This window comes from Falco punctatus (assembly GCF_963210335.1).
Source record: "Falco punctatus genome assembly, chromosome: 3".
In the NCBI taxonomy this organism is placed as follows: domain Eukaryota; kingdom Metazoa; phylum Chordata; class Aves; order Falconiformes; family Falconidae; genus Falco; species Falco punctatus.
In genome coordinates, this window is record NC_137582.1 from 3,775,591 (window position 1) to 3,795,726 (window position 20,136).

At 40.3% G+C, this 20,136-nt stretch overlaps 1 protein-coding gene across 4 annotated transcripts in view; it reads right to left on the reverse strand.

The window, feature by feature from the left end:
- Window positions 1-20,136, reverse strand: part of FAM135B (family with sequence similarity 135 member B) — a 220,797-nt gene that overhangs the window by 39,013 nt on the left and 161,648 nt on the right. The window lies entirely within an intron of this gene.

Sequence of the window (20,136 nt, forward strand, 5' to 3'; positions counted from 1 at the left end):
AAATTATTTTAGTTTTTAATTTATTCTGATTTTCTTTCTCTCCCTCCTTTAACCCTGTTTTTTTATTTCTTTTTTTTATTTATTTCTATTGGCTTCTCAGCAAGTAGATGCATAGACACTCCCTTTTGACATGAAGGGACACACATGACTATGCATGTTGAGGGAGACATGATATATCCCTATTAATCAAACCAGTCTTGTGAATGTAAAATCTACAGCTTGAGCAGAGAAGTGGTGGGAGCAGGGCAAGTTCTTACCCCATTTACTAAAACTGGTTGTATGTCAGAAAGTATTTTTGTCTTAAAGACATTATTACATAAATATAATAAATTGAACTCAAAGAAGACTGAAGAGAGAAAGAACGCCTTCTGAGCTCCAAAGCAGTTCCTATTACAGAAATGACATGAAGTCCAAAGCAAAAAGAGAAACTTGATGATTTAAAATTAAGTACTTGCAATGAGAATGCTTCATGAGAAAACAAAAAACCAGAAAAATCCTGCATTAGGGTTGACTAAGAATATTTTTTATAAATATATATGGTGTGTATATAACACTATGTATACATATGTGTTTCTATATATGTAAATTTACATTTGCATTCAGCTATGGAAAAAACTCAAACCAAAACAACTCAAATTTATTCATCAATAGAAAAAAAAAACCCAAACCCTTCTAGATCCCTGTGCCAGACAGTGAAAAATTATTGGCAAATCTGAAATCATACCATAGTTCAAAGACATGAAAGTCCACAGCGGCCAACTTGTGGATGCCATTCTGTGTTTACGTACTGTTTCTTCTTAGTCTGATTTTCTCAGCAAACGCTGCACATTCATCATGCTGTCTGTGTATGTGTCCCTCTGACAGTGCTCCCAGCAATTTTTCTACATGGTGGCTGAATCTAACTTCTTTGAGAGAGGAAAAAGACCCCAAAACATTAAATGCCTAAAGGTGTGGCAAAAATGGGCAGGCAAGAAAGAAAAGGGACTTTAATATTTGTCTAACAGAAAGACTGTAGACTAGATATAACAGACACAGTACACAAACCTTGATCCTATCTGGCAGAAAAACAATACATCTCTCTGTTCTCCATCTGTCAGCAGCAGATCTGCGAGCACAGAACTTTCTTGAGGGATGGGAGACAACCACGTAAGTCAGCCCATATACACATCACTCCTCTAATATATCCACTAACAGGAAGACAACATGTTTACAGGAGAGTGTGTTACGAAAAACTGGGAGAATTAAGTAGCTTCCATCAAACAAAGTGAAACTTAGAACCATACATGTAAGATAAACAGATATACTGGACTAGGATGCACTTGGATGTGCATATTCTGTCAACTTAATAAACGTCCTTGCTTGTACTGATTTATTGGTCTGCTATATGATACAATGGCTCATTACGCAAAGCTCTAAAATAATAATAAAAAAACCCAGCATCACTGTATAATATCTACCTTTGATTTATATGACACTAGTAACACAAATCAAAAGTGTCAACAAAGGACAATAGTTAGGAAGACATGGGCAATATATGGAACTATTTATGCTATGCCTCTCACTGAATCTATTATGTAAGAAAACATAGGTTGGTATTTCATAAATAAGAGATACAATTTTATATTTATATTTAGACTTAGAGTTACTCTGTCAGAACCACTGAGGTGATAAAAAAAAGTTTGAGATTGGAGTCAGATTTTGTGCTAATTTACACTTTGTACAAAATAAGCAGGGAGAAAATATTTGACTTGAGATTGTTGGAAAACAGGAACCCTAAGGCCTGAAAATAGAGCCACTCTCTGAACAGGTAGAAGAGAATTATACTGCTCAGCATTAATGCTTATGTCTCAGGGATTCAAAACTATAAAATATTGTTCAAAACAGAAGCTGTAGGTTACTTAATTACATGTGGTTGAGAAAGAGGAATTGGCCAAGAAAGTATTTGATAGGAAAATTTTCACTTAAAAATATCATTCTAATAAAACGAAAATGCTTCACAGGTCACACTGATTCCTCTTAAAGTTCTTCTATGAGAAAAATCTGGTAAAACATTGACAAAATTCCAAATATCTCAACCTGACACTCTTAGAACAATTTTGATTTTTCATTGCAAATAAAACTCCTGGCTCCCCACCCCCCTGCCTTTCCTTTTTTGTCAAAACCTTTTTCATATAGCAATATATCATAGGCTATAAAGGTCCAAAAGAAAACAAAAACCTTTCTTCCATGCACAGGTGTTTTAGTTAGTTGTGGGTTTTTTCCAGAATTTTCTTTTAGGGGACATTTCACAGAATTTTCATTTCTATTCAATATAAATGAAGCCAAATTCTGAAATCTCCTCAGTTTGTCTGAAGTCTATCTCCCACATCACTCTGAAAAGTGAACCTAGTGTCTGGAGGTCAAGTTACATCCTATATATCATCACAAGTGTCTACAATCATGACGGCTCTTCACATAAAGACACACACAGGGTATTCTACAGAAATCTTTAAACAAATCTGGTGATGATGAATAAGAAGGGGAAAAAATTCCACTTCTTCCACCTGATCTCTAGGGTTATACATCACCACAGAGAAAATTAAAGGCATAAAAACATTTCTTTAGCAGTAAATTAAGCACTGGGAAAGATATCTCATGAAAGTTAGAGCAGGTGTCTGACAGGAGGCATACTTCTTCCAAGATGAGCTCTGAATCATCTGGCACAGGAAAAGTCATATGCTTTCATTTCCCTCTGTTGGATGTATGTATGAAAATGACACATATTAGTCCGTATCTTCATCTTGTTATTAATAAGAGTCTGTGTAAGGAACATTCACAAAGCACACTAAAGTATCATTTGACTAAGAGATGACACAGCAATGCTGAATGTTTTATGGGGGGGAAAAAAGTGGTTGATTTTCAACCTGTTTGTAAATAATTGTTTATGCAAAAAAAAGAGGCCAGCTTATCTGAGTAGAGAGACATATGTGTGTGTATATAAAGTTGGTCTTTATATCTAAATTTAATATTAATATTTATAAATATACACTCACACATATGGTGTAAATTCTGACCTCCTAAACAAAATTTCACAGTGGAGAAATCAGAAACGACCTTACTGTGTTGTCCTTTCTGATTAAAGAATCCATGCTGCTTATTCACAGATAAGGAAAGCAAATCTGCCCCTGTTACTGTGATCAAACAAGGACTGCCGAGCTAAAGAACTGTCTTGTTAGTACACATGACTGCAGGCAGCAGGCATAAACCCAGTTAAGTTTTAAAAGGACGCTTGTTAACATTTTTTTCCTCTCCCGCCTGTATGTACACACTCACACATATAGAAGGAGACCCTGTTCAGTGGTGTAATGCAATTGTGACATTAGAACTGGCATTCAGGACAACAGAAAATACCAAAAATGTTTTCATTCTATTTCTATACATAGCAACAGGGAAGGATACACTCAGCTGCTGCTCTGGCTGGGGTGTAGGTGGAGCTGGTGGAGGAATTTTTTGCTTTTCATCAATGCTATGTACTGTCTGATACTGAATACATGAAAAATAAAATTAAAAAAAATAAATACGTGCCTCCCAGGATTTTATAGCATCCTAATACTTTTGCTTTTAAAAGTTTGCAAGTAATTACCTAGGTGGCAATGATCAAAGCTCTAACACATGTCCCAGCTTGCTCATACAAGAATGGTGAGATTAGAACCTAGCAAAACTTTTTTATTTGGACTGTAAACATGTTCAGCACAGCTTATCACCCTGGACTCCTTTCATAGCACATAGAGAGAAACAGGCATTTTTGGAGCACAGTTCATCCCCCCTACCACAAGTGTTGATGTTATAATGCATTATTCCCTAGAAATACTCTTTGCTTTCTAGAGAGTATGTATGAAGGAAAATTAAACTAGAAGCTTGGATGCAGACAATTCAGAGACAGGAAGAGAAGTTCCAACACAGAGTTTACTAAAAAAATAAAAAAATAAATTACTTCATACAGTTTTGAATTGTCCTCTCCCGGTGAACTGTAATGTTTTAGGGCTTAAAGGTAACAGAGGTTCTAGTTGAATTTACTTTTTTAACTCTCTAGCCTTTGGAGCAATCAGGATTTAACTGGGGGGTTATATTTATGTCAGCCTGGAAATACTGAAGTATCAATGACAAAAACAACACACAAAGATTAACAGGCTCTGCTTTTATATAGCAGTTGTCATTATAAAATCTGAAGTGCATCATATATAAGTCAGTACCATTTTCCATGTTTTACATTTAATAATGCTCAGAAAGATCATCTGAGCAACTCTTTTCAGGTGCAGGCAGAGGGAGAGAACTGCAGGGAATCCCGAATTTGAATACTTATTCTCTTCCCTCAAACAGTACAAATGTTTCAGACATAATGATTTGTCTTTTACAGCCAGCAGTAACTGCTGGCTTCAAGGAGCTGACAACCAGTCCCAGAGCATGTATTCACCTGGGTCTAGTATGAGCTTGGAAATCCTCTTAGAGAAAAAGCAGGAACTGGAGGGACCCGAGATGGAAGTGGAGAGGTGTGTAGGAAAGTGATGGTCTCATCCTGTGTTGCCCTCACAGCGTTCCATGCAGGACAGTGCAGCCACGGCTGACACAGGAGCCAGCTGAAGATACTTTGCCAGAGCATGTGGACTAGTTTGGACCTGACAAACAAATTACCTAAAACAGTTCTCTTGCAGATGCCAGTTTGCTCATAGTGTTTGGCACAATATGCTACTAAACACAATGAACTTCTATCATAGTGCATACACCAAACTGCTTGGCTCAGTGCTGCTTTATGATGCACAGACTCAGAGCAAATGGTCACTCTGAAATGCTCTTTATTTAATAAAAGCAGCAGTGAGGACCACAGCTTCCTATTTAGAAATGCCAGGCTCTATTAAATAATGCCAGTCACTGCCAAAGGAAAAGTGACTTCAGGCTTGGATCTCTCTTCATGTATGACTAGAGCTACAGGAATAATTGATTTTACAGTTCAGTGCCCAAACTGAGAAAAAAAGAATGTGTTAGGTCAACTTAGAAAGAAAGTATTTACTTGTTCAGAGTGAAACACCCTTTTTTTTTTTCTTTTCTTTTTTCCCCCCAAAAAACATTTTTAATTGTGATTGCAAGTTATGTAGTTATTGTGGCTTCACATTTCAAGACTTGTCACAAGCAGCATAACAGACCTTGCACTCCCTTTTAACGCGCTACAGATATAAATTAAAACATACCTTAAACTCATCTGTATGTTGTGAAGCTAGATAAATTGTCACGTGCTGAATCATGTAACAGGATGCCATAGCAATTTTTAAGCTGGGAAGCAGTGAAGAATAGGACTCCGAGAAGATGTTTGTATGGAAAATATATTCCAACCTACTATAATACGTGCCTATTTCAGTTTCCCACAAAGGCTGTAGACTGAAGTCAGTGATCACATCACCCCTTCCTATCTCTGACCACAGTATTTGGGCTCCCCAGCCCGTCGGGAAAATGGCATACCAAGGGGCTACAACACAGAAGAGGAGAACTAGGCTGCCACTTCACCCTCTACACATCATTCAGGTTTTAAAAATAACCCAAGTCACACTGAATTTGTCCCACTGCTACTCCATTTGGGCTTTCTGAAATTTGGTTCCTTTTCTGTGAACATTTTGGAAGGGCAAAAATCACCTCAAAATTCGGTATCACAGTGAGCAAACATTTGATGAATCCTATTTTTAAAGTGGATTTATCAGTAGAATCAGAGGGAGAGGGTCCTGACTGACAATCCTGCCACTAAGCACAGGATCAACTCAGTCTCATTAAAGAAATCTACCTATAGCAACAAAGTCTGCTTTGTTTATGCAGCAGATCATGAAAATGAAAACTACACTTGGGTATAGGGAAACCTCCCAACTGCACTTCAGTTGTGTGAAGGCCTTGAGACAGCAGCACATTAGCTGCCATTTTAATCCTAGAAACCCCAACCACTTTGCATCCTGCTATTCTCCTAAAATAAAACCTAATTCAGCTACAAATATGCCCATACATGGAGGAAGAGTTAATTACTTCAAACACTGGAACACCAACTTGTCATAAGATAAAGGATGGATTTTTAGTGTAACTGCAACCTGAAAAAATTGTTTATTTTCAAGAGCATGTTCCAAATCTAGAAGTTGAGTAAAAGATACCAGCCAGGAAGTTCTTATACTTATGACCCTAGTGGTACACTAATCATGCCCGAGTTATACAGAACAGTCACTTCAGTTAGAGAAATGTACTTGAATTGAAGGGTGAGCTCATTGGTTCAGCCTATTGGCTATGTATCAGCATTAACTATAAACTGAGCAGAGGCAAAAAGAGCCCACAGCTAGCAAGTAGGGAATTTGGTGACAAAATGCATATGGATCCTGATCTATGGGGAAGGAGAAATCAGATTGAGACATAAGACTGGAATCTTTCCTTGAAAGATACGTAATTATAAACGGGAAGAGATGGATTGCTGGTCACTCGAAGATGTAGCCATTGAGATGAGTGCATTTGACATTTGTGCAGAAGGAAAGATTCAAAGACAAAGACAGGGATCACCCTGTCCAAATAAAGGAATATATATAAAGAACCAGGCAGGACAAAAGGATAAGAAAAGAAAGGATACTAAAAAGATTATCAAAAAGCAAGTCCCACTTAAATGACGTGCTGAATTTTCACATTTTCCAGTTCACATTTTGCAGAAAAGACCTTTATGAGTTTGATGCTGTCACAAGCAAGATCTGAGGACCATTATTCAAGCATCATGCAATATAAAATAAGAGCTATATCCTTTTCTTGGGGAACCTAGAATTCAAAGAGGCTGGCCTAAACCAAACCAAAACCAAACAAACAAAACAGGATTTCTGTGCATTACAGCATTTGTCTATATTCCCTATCAATCTAATGGCCTGAGCCTTTGCTCTCAAGAAGACCCTCTGGTATGAGCTGTGGGGAACAGATATCTACTGTCTTGCAACACAGCTCTGTGACATCAAGAAACCAAGAAGGCTTGTGAATTAATTTAATAAAAAGGGTACAGGGACACGAGCATCTTGGGATTTGTGCAATGTTGTCATTCCTGCCTATGAACAGGATGTTTATGAATGGCACCATTTGCTTTTCAAATTACTTCTGCAGGTGCTCAAGATCACTTTGAATCCTGTTATTCTGCTCCCACTGCCTTGGTTTCTGAAGTGACTTTACAATAGGTATTATCTGAAATTAGCTTGCCGGTGGGTCATTTTAGTTCTTGATCACATAGTGTCTCATGGGAGATGAGAGATATGATGCCAGCCATGCCCACCCAAATCTATTTATTTGAGAACTTTGCCCAGAACTCAGTATGGAGATCTCCATAATCAGAGCAGTTGCTGCATCCTGGGTAATTGTCTTCACAAATGGAGATAAAAATTAGAACAATCATAACACTATTTCTGATCTCTTCCTCAGCTTGCTGAATTTAAATTTTAGTAATACTGTCAAACAATGGCTAAAGAGGAAATATTTAGTTGTCTTTTGGCAGTGACAAATTACTTCAACCTTCATGAGTTCATTTTTTTAACCAGTTTGACATTTCGTTGCTAAGACAGATTTTTTACTTTATTGTTTCTTTCAGTCAGTTACACAGCCACTGTGTTACCAAGTAGGTTCCTATGAGTCATATGCAGGTGAGAAGAAATCATGTCTCTATTGATAGCACTATTATTTTTTATTGTTATTTGCAAATGTTCTTGTATAGTTCCCTCTTTCTACCTGTTTCATGATTGACTTCTCATTTTTCCCCAAAGATGTGAGCATAATATGCTGATTTGTATAGGCTCTGTCAAACTGGATCAGAACAGAAATCCAACAAGGCTTGTGCTTTGCAACCGATCATAGTTCAGCATCAAATACGCACCAAGGAGACACGGGTAAACAAAGAAAAGAAAATTCAAACCTAAACCCTGACAGATTCAGAAATTGCATGCCTTCAGGCAAAGGCTTCCTTGAATTGCCCAAATATTGGGTTATGCCACAGCCCTCAGTTCTTATCCTTTCTGAATAAGGACTGTAGGAATTGTCAGTGCTGTCATTCTGCACAGTTGTGGCAAAGTTCACAGAAGCACCTACCAGCTATCTTATGGTCTATCAAAATGCAGGAAAAAATAATCCTTTTCCTGGTTCTAAATATGCCACTTTTCAGATTACCTGAATTTTGTCCATTATTGTATGGTGAAAAATAATCAACAGAAGATCTCTTCCAAGATCCTACTCCAAGGTTTGTTGTAAAACCAAGTAAAGCAAATCAATTTCCACGCCTTTCTCGGTTATTTTCCTGAAGATAATTCTGTGGCTCAGAGAGTTCCGTCACTCAGATAATTCAAGTTTGCGAAGTGACCAAATGAGATCCATTGGATTTTTCTTTTAGCAAACATTTGAAAACCGTTTTTTCCTGCAGTATTACTTTATGTCGATGAATCACACCCCAAAATAATAATTTACAGCCCTGGCTACAAGCACCTTCCTTCTTGCAAACAGTCAGTCTGCATGAGAAATGCTTTACTTTGGCCTAGGTGCTATAGTGCTGGTCTATTTTCTTTGATGGGGGAGGATGTGGTTTCTATGCCTTTTGCTGCCAGGAAACAGCTCAATGTCTAATGCTGTCATTATGCTGCATTCCTGAAGTCTTCACTTCTGACACTCAAACAATGCATCATTTATAGCCCTTTGACATACATGTGTCAAATTGCAAAGCTGATTATAAAACACAGTTCTTTGTGTCACTTCAGAAATCCACGATTTCTATTTTAACACCAAAACAGAAGTAATGGCTAATCAGAAACTTTCCTGGGTAGGTTACTTTAAGGAAATTATATTTATTTGCTGTAATCTACTGCAACAAAATGGGGAACTTTTGAATAGCTTCAGCTGTACTAATTTGCATAAGCATTACATTTTCACAGGTTCATTCCCCTAGCCCAGTAGATACCTCCTGTATTATGCATAGCACATATACCAGCCCTCAAGTAATTTACACTCAAAGACAATCAAATTTCATGAGCAATGAGTAGCTTACCATTTATTCTACAGACCATCATTTTATGGTTTTAAGTAAAATACTTCTAGTGAGTTCAGTAAAGGAGAAAGAAGGTTTGACCGACAGCTCTGGAGAATCAAACTATATTTGTTTGCAAAAGAAACACAATACATAGAGCAGAAACAGTGCTTTACCACCCTCAGGAACAAGACTTAACACTGTTTTGGAGACACCCCTCTATCTTGTTCAGGCTTTCATACTTGCTTCTCATAAGCCAACTCTGTCCACCAATGCCAGGCAGACTCAGTTCCAACAGAGATGTTGCAGATTGCTTCAAGACCTAAGAAAAACCTATGTGATGACAATAACTTTTTGGGTTGAGTCATCAAAGAGCAGACATGCAGCACCTTCAACTGTTTTTATGGCTTTCTCTTGCACATGGAAAGGGGGAACATCTTGGGAGACCTTATAGCAGCCTTTCAATACCTAAAGGAGGCTCACAAGAAAGATGGGGACAGACTTTTTAACAAGGCCTGAGCAATAGGACAAGGGGTGATTGTTTTAAGCTGAAAGAAGGTAGATCAGACTAGAACTAGGAAGAAGTGTTTTACAGTGGGGGTGCTGAAACACTGGAACAGGCTGCCCAGAGAGGTGGTAGATGCCCCATCCCTAGAAACATTCAAGGTCAGGTTGGATGGGGCTCCGAGCAACCTGGTCTAGCTGAAGATGTCCCTGATCATTTCAAGGGGGTTGCACTAGATGACCTTTAAAGGTCCTTTCCAACACAAACCATTCTATGACTATGAACATGACTAGGAGGAAAAGTGATGGGAATAGGCTGCTGGCCTTATCTGACTTCCTAGAGAAACTGACCTACTTCAAAACCAGAGGCTACAGATGAAGGATACTGCAGCTCCTTCCCACTTCGTGACATACCCAGCTATCCTGAGATAATATAGTGCCAGAGTGCACAGACAGCATCAACGCACCAGACCTTATTCAAATACCAATTACTATGAAGCTGTGAACAACAGAAGTTAATACTGTTGTTAAAGCAGACTGACTGGAAGCTTGATTTCTCAAGGTTTACACCAGGCAAAGAAGTAGTGTAAGCTCATATGCATCTGAATGTGTCCAGCTTACCTAAATAAATCTTTAGATGCAGATTTTTTACCCAAATACTCATACGACTAACCACCTGAACACTCACACACCTTTCTTGATTATGTAAAGAGCTTCCTTGAGGCACTGCTAAGCCACTCTCCATCATCTCTGAAAGTTCATGGAGGACAGCAGCCTAAGGACTGGAGGAAAGCCAATGTCACTACAGTCTTCAAAAAGGGCAAGAAGGAAGTCCCAGGAAACCACAGCTGGTCAGCTGCACCTGCATCCCTGGAAAGGTGATGGAACAGCTCCTGCTAGAGGGCATCTCAAAGCATGTGGAGGAACAGAGGATTAGGAGAAGCAAACACAGATTCACCAAGGGGAAGTCATACCTGACTGTGGCATATGAAGACACAGACCCCAAGTGAGCTCCCCCATAGCACCCATAGGTGCTGGTTATATACAATCACTCACCCAGCCAGGCTCTGCTCTGGAACGCACCTACACGCAGCAAAGCACCTCTGCAGCCAGGTCACACTCCACCAGGCTGTTTACTCCCTCCATGCTCATCTGAGGAGCTCTCTTCTTCCCCCACACTTAAGCTGTGGGAGGCTCTGGGCAGCCCCTCATTGCAGACAGGTGGGCACAGAACTGATTTGCAGGTGAGCTCAGAGAGCCAGATTGAGTGCTAATTGCTTCCTCACTACATTTTGAGGCATAATCACTCTGCAGCCTGGCACCCAGACAGCGAACAAAGTCTTACTCAGAAAGGGCCCTTACACCTGACCAACCTGATGGCCTTGTGATGGAATGACTGGCTGGGTAGATGAGAATGGTGGATGTTGTCTACCTTGGCCTCAGCAAGGCTTTTGACACTGTCTCCCACAGCATCCCATGGGCAAGCTCAGGAAGCTGGGTGAGGTGAGCGGACAGTGAGGGGCACTGAGAACTGGCTGAAGGGCAGAGCTCAGGGGGCTGTGACCAGCGGCACAGCCTGGCTGGGGGCCTGTAGCCAGCGGTGTTCCCCAGGGGCCACTGCTGGGTCCAGTCCTGTCCAACTCACCCATCAGTGACCTGGAGGAAGGGACAGAGGCACCCTCAGCAGCTTTGCCGGTGATACAGCCCTGGCAGGAGCGGCTGGTACCCCAGAGGCTGCGCTGCCGTTCAGCCAGACCTGGGCAGGCTGGAGAGCTGGGCAGAGAGGAGCCTGGGGAAGGTCAGCCAGTGTAAGGTCCTGCCCTGGGGAGGGACAGCCCCGCGCACCAGTACGGCCTGGGGGTGCCCTGCTGGGGGGCACCTCTGCGGAGAGGGGCCTGGGGGTGCTGGTGGGCAGCAAGTTGCCCGTGGGCCAGCAGTGTGTCCTCGTGCCCAAGAAGGTCAGTGGGACCCTGGGGGGCATGAGGAGGAGCGTGGCCAGCAGGTGGAGGGAGGTGACCCTGCCCCTCTGCTCTGCCCTGGGGAGGCTGCGCCTGGAGTGCTGTGCCCAGTGCTGGGCTCCCCAGTTCCAGAGACAGGGAACTGCTGGGGAGGGTCCGGCAGAGGCTACGAAGATGATCAGGACACTGGAGCATCTCCCTTCTGAGGGAAGGCTGAGAGAGCTGGGGCTGTTTGGTGTGGAAAAGAGAAGACTGAGGGGGGGTCTTATCAGTGTCTACAAGTATCTTGAGGGCGAGTGTGAAGAGGACGGGGCCAGGCTCTTTTCAGTGGTGCCCAGCGACAGGAAAAAGGGGCACCGGGCACAAACTGCAGCACAGGAAATTCCATATGAGGAAGAATTTTTTTACCTTGAGGGTGACAGAGCCCTGGCACGGGCTGCCTGGAGAGGTGGTGGACTCCGCTTTTCTGGAGTTACTCAAAACCCGCCTGTATGCGATTCTGTGCAACCTGCTGTAGGTGAACCTGCTTTGTCAGAAGGGTTGTACTAGATGATCTCCAGAGGTCCTTTCCAACCCTCACCATTCTGTGGTTCTGTAATTTAGTGATTATCCAATTCTGCCCTGTTTTTTTTTTTCCCCCACTCATCAAAACGCTCCAATACAGACTCTGAACATGACTAAGTCAAATCAACTTCAGGAGAACTTACTCTTGTACTGAAGAGCTCCTAGAAATATTCTTATTTTGCCATGAAGCTTCAAAAAATGGTTTATGTTTATGTCTAATGTTATTCACCTTTGTCTGGCAATACTTTTGAGAATCATAACACTTGACCCATGTCTGTTCTCTTAGCTAGCTTTTTTTCTGTTTGTCAGACTGCTGGAAATTGTCTGATCCTTGGAGAACTTGTGAGATCATTAGAGCAGGGGCAGTCATTTATGCTCGAGCTGACATTGTGGGGACCAAGCTTCTATGTGTTCCTCCCAAGCACTGCAACAAACCCTGTAATTCATATCAGCTATGAAACTGATTCTTGGGTCATTATGACTGGTGTGATGGCTCTGAATAGAGGTATAGGCTCTTGCTGTCACTTGAAGATTTGTTTCCATAAAACAAGACAAAGTAGTTGGAAAAAGAAGGAATCTCTTTTCTCATTTCTCAGTCCCCAAGCTGCTGTCTGGGACACTTGCCAATAACAAAGGGTTAGCTTCCAGATGATGGATCTTGACTGTGCTGTGGTTGGCATCTGTACTCCTGTTGGAAAGGCCGTCAGCTCAGAAGCTATGAGAGTTGATTAGGTCTCCTTTCAAGAACTCTCTCATCATCAGTCAGTGGGAATTACTGTAGTGTTCTTTAGGGTATATGAAGATAATTTTTCAACAAAGTACCACTGGGAAAAAAATACTGAGAAGAAAGAAAAACTGAATCATAGAGCACTCTGTCAAAAGGTAGAAAGCAGCCAAGTCCCCTTCCTAAAGTGAAGAGTAGAATGGCTGTTCCTGGTGCTCGTGCACTGCATTTCAGAGAAAAAAAACATCTGTCCCAAGTCCCCTCCTATAAACTTCCTTAACAATCAATGCTGAAATCTGTAGAAAGGGAAAACTTTAATTGAAAGAATGTCTGTCAAGTGAATGACTCTACGAACCACATCAGTGGATTTCAGCCCCAAAGTGAGAAATTATGGTGATGGGAGCCAAATAGGTTCTTCAGTATGTAACTGTAATAGTAGCTGAGAAAGAGAAATAAATTCTCTATGCTCGGCCTATCTTTTACTACTCTACCTGCGACTGCTCTAATTTAGCCATAAAAACCTTCTTTTCAGCTGTACAAGTCAAGGGGTAATCGACTTTTACACAATGGAATGCAGAGAAACAGGGAAATTTGTAAGGAGAATGTAGCAGTCTGATTCTTTCCAATACATAATCATTGCAGAAAAAAGCAAAAAAAAAAAAAAAAAATCATATGAAAAGTGGACCTTCCTATGCAAATTCTATTCGTTTTCTAAAGGAACCAATTATCAGTCTAATGAGAGTGATTCCTGAGGATTTTCTCCGCAGGACACTCCATCACCACCATGTCTGGAGTCTCACAAGAATCTGCAGATGATTTCATGACATTCTCATTGAACAGCCACAGTGAAAAGATTGCAAAGCTTTTTCAATATCATATTTTAAGCCTATCCCCAAATTAATCCGTTTTTTTTTTTGAACAGATTATATATATATAAATTATGAACTCTATCATAATGCAGATCATTGCCTTGTTGTACCCTCCACATACCAGATCAAAAAGAGCCACAGAAAAGAAATATGCCAATGATTAAAGAAACCAGTTATTTTCACATTATTAGTTACCATGTTTTCTGCTACAGCTAGGAAATCATTTAGTTCTTGCTAAAGATCAGCCATTTATCTTCAGGCAACTGAAGATTAAAGACTTCATCAGTAATTATCACTAATGGTGCCCTGAACACACTGATTAAAGATACTTGTCATTATACCTTATAAAGAACAGTATATCAGCTGTCTTACTATTTCAGAATATTTATGAATAATTACGCACTGGACATCTGCCGGAGTCCCAATCACAACTAATCAACATTTCCTTAAGCAAGACACTTGAAGAATCCTGTTCCTTTAAAACCACCTATTACAAACACATGCTAACACATGAAAGATTTGTTTTCCATACCATACTCACACCAAAGCAGAGAAGTCTGATACCAAAAAAAAAGACATTTTCATGTAAAATTAACAATTCCAAATTAAATTCTGATGTAAACTGCACTTCTGCGGTATGGATTAGTTATATTGAGTAGTTGTAAGTCAAAGCTATTTTAAATATTAAAAAAAACCCCAAAAACTGGATCTTTTTTAAAATGTTAAATAATATATAAACCAGCTATCTTACTCAAGTTCTAAATTAGTAAAATCAGATTCCTAACTATGCCTTAAGTTTGTAAATAATCAGGTATTGTTTGAAAAACAAAAAGAAAAAAAATACCTTGGCAACTACACAGCCCTCTAGACACATCAGATCCCTTTTTGTCCAGCAGGAGACAGAGAACCTCTGCTAGTTTCAAAGGGAAAAAAAAGAAAAATACACACTGCCCTTCCTTTAAAAGGAACTACACGAGTTTTAGTTTTTTGCAAAGTTTTTCAAAGCTAACACCTTTTTTTCCTTGCCTTCCCCTCCCTCACCCCATACCCCTCTCTCTTAGCCTTCCCCTTCCCACCCCTATCTCTCATACAATTTTGTCTGGGGTCAGGACACAGCAGATGCCGGGGGGGGGGGGGGGGGGGGGCGTGGTGGTGGTGGTGTGTGTGGAGGGGAAGGAACAATGGCATTAAACAATGGCATTAGAAACATGGCTGCTGTACCAATAAATACAAAAAAAAAAAAAAAAAAGAAAAAAAAAAGAAAAAAAAAAAGAAAAAAAAAAAAAAAGAGGAATCTCTACATTAAGGTTCCTATGTCTGAAGAGGAATGAAGTCTGCAGCTATATATTTCTCTTCTCCCAGCTAAACTGGGATTTCAGGGCATACTACAGTTCCCAGAATGGGTCCTACATAAGCTGTTCTCTGATACACATCCTTCCTTTTCAAGAGCTGAAAAAGTCAATTATTGTGGCCAAAGAGCAGTAACGATACAGAAGAAAAGAAGAATAAAACAGAGATGACTTCTATGTGACACAAAAATATGGGTCTGAATAATGTTTTGGTTTTAGGCTGAAATGGACCAGTTTTTTCATATGTCACTGAAAAAAATGAAAATTTTAGCAAACTGTCCGTAGAGAACTCATCATCAGCGCAATTTTATTTGAATGGCACTCCTAGTTGTTGTATTATGCCAGGCATAAGCATGTCTTTTGGGATAGCTACATCAATGCTAGATGGAAGGAGAACACTTCTTATCAAACACTAGTTCCTTATTAATGGGAAGTCATATGATTAATCAATCTGATTACTTAGAAGTCGATTTATCTGCAGTGCAACTGTTATCCAAATGAAAATAAGATTACTGTGAGTACAGTTTATTAATAACTCCCAGTATGCCATTGACACAACTTGATTATAACACAGCAGGCATGTGATGCACAATACTACAAAGACATTAAAACAGCCTGACAAGAGCGGATACAGAAGAGGTGTATGGTACAGGGTAAGGCATAAAAGTCTTAAAGTGTAAGTGACCATTCAATTATCAGTTCTGCAAAGAACATTTTCTTTTTATTTGTAGATGTAGGATCTGTAGATATTTTTTAGTGTCCATTTCTTATGGCTGCTGAGATCACCTGAAAGCATGAGTTGGTGTTGATGTTCAGCTACAGACCTTGCAACATTCGAAACAGCCCCTTGAACTTCCTCACAGGGAAAAGCAATTTAGCGGACCCAAAGGGGAATTCAGAAGCCCCTGAGGGAAGCTCATGAGTCTGTCTCATCCCACTAGATCTCCCAAGCCTGCAGTAGATATGATTCTATTTTGAATATATTGTTAATCTACTGTAATATATATTCCCTGTGAGTATAGGTTATGGGCTAAAGAGAGCTTGAGAAAGTAGTAGCACATTTTCTTATTCTGTAGACTGTTCTCTGCTATTTTTTTGACCACAAAAGCATCTTCCTTCATATTTATATTACAACGACAACAACAAAATCTTATTTCAGTAAGAAATATCTTTGTTTTCTTAATTGTACTTGAAAGGAAAAGTATAGTATAGATAAAGAGAAAACATTAGAGAGGGAGGGAAGGAGGAATAAAGAAAGGGAAGATCCTTGTTTTCTGTGTAGATGACTGGGAAGAAAGTAAAAGACTTAAAATCACTGAGGCTTAAATACGATTAATTATTATAACTACTCTGCTGAGCCAGGAGATAAGGAAAAAAGCCAGTAGTGTTCGCAAGTCACTTGTGGACAGCTAGGGAAGACACACACGTATAGTCCAAAGCCCCTGGCATTTAATTAGTCTCTGCACTGAGAAGTCAGAAGAGCAGAACAAGGAGCCTTCAGGATCTATCATTAAGCAATGGCATCTCAGCAGCTCAAATGCAGAACATTAGCTCAGGAAGTGGCAAGAACAGCAGATGATTGATACGGACTTCCTTTAGAAATGAAGGCAGTCACTTGCATTTTCAGTAAGGAAAAAGCAAATCGACAACATAAACTAGATGTGAATTTCCACAGTCAATCTATAGGCCTAAGAAGAAAATTATCTGTCTGACGCACCCATGTTTTATGAGGAAGGAAGAAGTAAAAAGGGATGGATGACACACACAGAGAGATGATATGTCAAGATAAGAGTCCTCTACTTTGTATTCAAGAGGTGTCTGGAAAACATGGCTTAGTAGTATTAACATCAGATTTCATCACAACTCTGGCTTTCCTGAGGGCTTAGCACTACTGTAAAGCTAGCTACTCTACTGAAGCTATGTGTTCAAAGCTTGTCTGAACCATGTGTGGTGACTTGACCTTGGCTGGCCACCAGGTGCTCACCAAGCTACTCTATCACTCCCCTTCCTCAACAGGACAGAAGGAGAAAATACAACAAAAAGCTTATGGGTCAAGATAAGGACAGGGACATCACTTACTCATTACCATCACGGACAAAACAGATTTTATGGGGACCTTAATTTAACTTATTTCCAATTAAACAGAGTAGAATGAGAAATAAGAAGAAATCTAGAATAAGAAATAAGAAAAAAATCTAAAAAAGCCTTCCTTCAGGGTACAGCCACCTCCTCTGGCACGGAGTCTTCCATGGGCTGCAGTGGGACAACCTGCATCACCATGGTCTTCACCACAAGCTGAGTGGGAGTCTCCGCTCTGGCACCTGCAGCACCTCCCCTCTTTCTTCGGCCCTGACCTTGGTGCCTGCATAGCCGTTTCTTTTACATTTTCTCACCCCTTTCTCACAGCTGCTGCACAGTGGTTTTTATCCTTTCTTAAGTATGTTATCACAGAGATGCTACCAATGTTGCTGATGGGCTCAGCTTTGGCCAGTGGCAGGTCTGCCTTGGAGCTGGCTGGAACTTACTCTGACATGGGGAAAGCTTCTGGTGTCTTCTCACAGAAGCGATCCCTGCTCCCACCCACCTTGGCTACCAAAACGTTGCCACATAAACCAAATACACCATGCCAATATTCCATCTACTGAGTATGATGACACTAGTGAGGGCAAAGTTTACTTTTGTGAGCCAGTCTGCTTCATGACTTTGTAGAATTTATGCCAAATCTATGAAAATTAGAATAAACTGTGTAGTTAGTAGGTGCCTCAGACACAGTGAACCACTGATTTGCTGGGGCTTTAAGCCATGCATCTCCTAGACTTGAAGAAGAGGGTGAAATAGGAATGATTTAGAGCTCCTACCCATTATCAGCTTCCACTCAAATGAAAGTATTCTGGAAAAATAATCTGGCTGCAACTGTGGGGAAGAGAAGTTCCTTTTGGTTTACTCACAACAGGTAAACCTCAAATAAGGAAAGTCCCAACTGTTTGTAGTCTTACAGAGAACTGCATAATCAGATTCAGTTCCCTAGAGAAGACATCAGACAGAAGACACTTGTCCAGGAGATGCATCTTAAGAGCTTAAGCATAGAGGCTTCTTATATTAAGGAAAACACAGAAATACACATGAAAAGTAGATGGATCCAAACAGCTTTGCAAAGATAAAGATGGAGAAAGGAGAGAGGAGAGAGGAGGAAAGGAGAGGAGGAGGAGGAGAGGAGGAGGAGGAGAGGAGAGGGGAGGGGAGGGGAGAAAATTAAAAACACAGGATAGACTAACATTAACTGTTTCATAGCATTTTACAACATAAAAAGGAATTAATTAAAGTATCTTTAAAATTCATTTTCCCATGTCCTACTGTCCAGGGAAGCTTTGTCTGCCTTGGAAGACAAAATATAGTTGCTCTAGCCTAGATTTAGCTAGTTGCATGAAATCAGAGTACCTTACAAGAAAAAAAAAAAAAAAAAAAGTGTGGCTTATCTTGACTTAAGGTATTTAGCCATTACTAATTTGGACATGCAGTATACAAGGTCCATCCAAAAATATATATGTCAGTATAGAGCTCTGCAGTTTTCATGGAATGAAAAGGGTAGGATCCATTCTCATGCTCACTAATGGTGATCGCAAAATTCCCCAAACCCAGACATGTCTATAGTGCAGTTGAAGTTACATTTAATAAACATTCAAACAGCACGGAATGGAAGCTACAAGTTTGTAAAGGGAAGTAAACTTGACCCAGTGCAAAGCATTGCACCATTGTAAGATATATTACTCCTCTTCCTTTAATCCCTTACGGCTTGCTATAAACTCCTACATAAACCAGCAGTCACAAGGCCCTCATTTGAAGTTACATTTATCCCCACAGCAGTTTCATTTTTAGTTATGAATTTTTATTTTATATGTTAAAGCAAGAGAAATAGTGTTTGCTCATTATCGTACATCATGGATAGCATATGCAAAAAGGCCATCACAGTCTATTAAATTAAAATGCTTAGATCAAGAACAGATGTCATGACTTATAGAGGTTTCTGAAGCTAAGGAAATGCACATCTGACCATGTGGAGGTGGATTGTGTAGCATTATATTGATGATCATTTAATGTGTGACATTCTGATGACCTGCAGGGAAACAAAGTGCTAAAGCCAGTTCACGATAGAGTGCTTTCATTCTGGTATTTAACAGGTCATCTGCTAGAATAATAATTATGGTATTGGGTCTGGCTGAGATGGAGTTAATTTTCCCCATAGCAGCCCTCTTAGTGCTGTGCTTTGATTTGGTAGCTAGAAAGGTGGTGATAACACACCAGGGTTTGGCTACTGCTGAGCAGTGCTCACACAGCATCCAGGCTGGCTCTCCAGCATCCTCACACCAGGTTCGGGGGTGGGCAAGATCTTGGGAGGGGACACAGCCAGGACAACTGGCCCAAACTGACCATAGCAATATTCCATATCATATGATGTCTGCAGAGCAATACAACCTAAGAGAAAGGAGATGTTTTGTCTTTCAAAGCAACTGCTATGCATACTGAAACCCTGCTTCCCAGGAAGTGGCCTGTCATCACCTGCTGATGGGAAGTAGAGAAGAGATCTTTTGTTTTCTTTTGCTTGCACAGGCAACCTTTGCTTTTGCTTTATTAAACTACCTTTATCTTGACCCACCATTTTTTTCCCATCTTATTTTCTCCCCTTTCTGTCCTGCTGAGGAGGGGAGTGATAGAGTGGCTTAGCGGGCACCTGGTGTCCAGCCAAGACCAAGCCACCACAATTATGCTGTCATTTAAAAATAAAATAGAAGAAGAAAAAGAAAAAAAGCCTATAATCAAAGAAGATTATTCAACAGAGATGGGTAGAAAACAGAGTTTGCAGCTAAGAAAAACATTTGGGAAGGAAATAAGGCTTCCTAATCACAGCAGACTAGGATTTTTCCATGGAGAGTAAAAGGAAAAATAGGAGTGGAGAGTTAGCCTAACAGGAGAGTTAGACAACAGAGATTTGTCCAGAGGATAACAAAAAGTAGGAAACACTCCCCAAAGAAGCCTCTCTCTTATGCAATGTACAGAGATTAATCTACAAACGCTTGAATCAGTTATTTAAATTTATGTGATGTGACTGCCTACCAGAGAGGCAGAGGTTGAG